Source organism: Gobio gobio (assembly GCF_949357685.1).
Source record: "Gobio gobio genome assembly, chromosome: 20".
Classification (NCBI taxonomy): domain Eukaryota; kingdom Metazoa; phylum Chordata; class Actinopteri; order Cypriniformes; family Gobionidae; genus Gobio; species Gobio gobio.
Genome location: NC_137113.1, coordinates 353,652 through 356,151, shown reverse-complemented (window position 1 = coordinate 356,151; position 2,500 = coordinate 353,652). Strand labels below are relative to the sequence as shown.

The following is a 2,500-nucleotide window of genomic DNA, read 5'->3' as shown; positions in this document are numbered from 1 at the left end:
ACACACACTCTCACACACACTCACACACTCGGTCTCTCACACACACTCGCTCTCTCTCACACACTCTCACACACACTCGCTCTCTCTCACACACTCGCTCTCTCACACACTCGCTATATCAAGAAGTAGATGCTTTGTTTCCAGACAAGACCTAGAGAAACTCGTTCATGCTTCATCTCCAGCAGGCTGGCCTACTGTAATGGTCTCCTCACCGGCCTTCCCATAAACCCCATTAAGGCCTGTTCACACCGGGACGATTTTCGCGCGCGTTTATCGCCGACGTTTAACGCCTTGTGACTAAACAATGGGCGCCAATGTGAGTGTGCACACCGACGCGCAAAACTCCAGCCGTACTGCTGCGTTCACACCAAACGCCAATAGAGCGTCAAAATCGCATCGAGCGCGTCTAGTTTCACGCGCAAACATTTTGAATGCATTCGAAAGAAAGATTTCATAGAAATCGAGCGTTGGAAGCGAAATAGACGCGCGTTCAAGGCACTCCAGGAGAAATATGTCATAAAACACTACTGTGCCTCTTTTCATTTTCATTAAAAATATATATTAAGCATTAATAGCCACACAAATGTGGTCCAGGCAACTCCTACATTATCTTCACTGCATGTGTATTTAAATATCCTTAAAATATAAAGTTATGAAACTTCTCTTTGCCCTCAGTCAAAACGATTTGAGATCGTCCGTTAGATCCACGAGATGAGCCTCTACAGGCCATCAGAGCAGCAGATGCAGAAGGACTGGCTGAGGAAAGGCTGCTGTCGCCGGGGTTAATGAGCGCCGCTGATCCACTGGATCTCACAACTCCAAAAACACCAGATGATTTTTTTAAATAGGCGCTCTCTTTATAAATAAACCACCGATTTGAGCTTTAAACAACTACATTCCCACCTGAAAAAGTCTTAAAACTACATTTTGTGACACAATATTAGTATTTTTAAATTATGCGGGGTTTCTCATACACGTCACTTCACCACGTGACCGCAGCGAGCAGGCTCCTGATTGGTTAACGCGGCGCGAATTGACGCCAAAGTTCAAATTTTTCAACTTGGGCGTCAGACGCGAATTCGCTTCAAACTCGTGAATGCACAAAAGCACCACTCGAGCGTAACGCACAAGACGCTCAATTCGCGTCATCCGCGTGAATGAGGCGGATTCGTGTCCTTCGTGCCGTGCGAAACGCGCCTTCCGTGCCGCGGGACCCCCAGACGCGCGTCAACACACCTTTCCATTGACTTAACATTGAAATCACTCGCGCCAGACGCTCTACTCGCGTTTAGTGTGAACGCAGCATAAAAGCGTAATTTAAAAAAACGCCTCGGGTTATTTATTTTTATTTTGACGCGGCGCGTTAAAAACTGGCCGACCAATGAGATCAGCGCTTTTGTTCACGTGCCTGGAGCTGCTGGAGTTACAGTAAAACACGACTGGGTGGCGCTCAAGCACAAAACAGTCTTGCCGAGCACACACTGAAACGACGAAGAAGTAGTAAGTAGACAAAGAACCATAGAACCTTCTGGAGACCCATTAGAACCTTCTGGAGACCCATTAGAACCTTCTGGAAGACCCATTAGAACCTTCTGGAGACCCTTAGAACCTTCTGGAGACCCTTAGAACCTTCTGGAGACCCTTAGAACCTTCTGGAAGACCCATTAGAACCTTCTGGAGACCCATTAGAACCTTCTGGAGACCCTTAGAACCTTCTGGAGACCCATTAGAACCTTCTGGAGACCCTTAGAACCTTCTGGAGACCCATTAGAACCTTCTGGAGACCCTTAGAACCTTCTGGAGACCCATTAGAACCTTCTGGAGACCCTTAGAACCTTCTGGAGACCCATTAGGACCTTCTGGAGACCCTTAGAACCTTCTGGAGACCCATTAGAACCTTCTGGAGACCCTTAGAACCTTCTGGAGACCCATTAGAACCTTCTGGAGACCCATTAGAACCTTCTGGAGACCCATTAGAACCTTCTGGAGACCCCTGCGGGCCCCGGACCCGGTCTGAGTTTGACTCTTTTCATTCTTTTATACCGTGTTTTTATTTATTTTAATTCTTATTATAACTGTTTTAATTATATATTTTTCTTTAGTTCCGGCTGTGTGTGTGTAAGAGTTTGAGAGACGGAGAGCGAGGACGACCCGTGTGGATCTGGAGAACCCTGAGGGCTGATCTCCAGTCTCTGACTCTCCAGATTCGCTGATACTATATTATTTATTTTATTCTCTTATGAATATTTTAATTCTATTTCTTTGTAAAGCACTTTCAATTGCCACTTTGTGTGAAATGAGCTCTACAAATAAACTTACCTTGCCTCTCTCACACACACTCACTCTCTCACACACACACGTTTGTTTTTGTGAAATGTGAGGACATTCCATTGGCGTAATGGTTTTTATACCGTACAAAACAGTATTTTCTATCCCCTTACACTGACCCTAAACCTACCCATCACACACACACACACACACACACACACACACACACACA

The 2,500-nt window shown here is 45.8% G+C and overlaps 1 protein-coding gene across 1 annotated transcript in view; it reads right to left on the bottom strand.

The window, feature by feature from the left end:
- The window catches only part of hmx3b (H6 family homeobox 3b), a gene marked incomplete at both ends in the record, with an annotated part of 4,010 nt that overhangs the window by 1,309 nt on the left and 201 nt on the right, over positions 1-2,500 (bottom strand). The gene's annotated exons all lie outside the window — the stretch shown is intronic.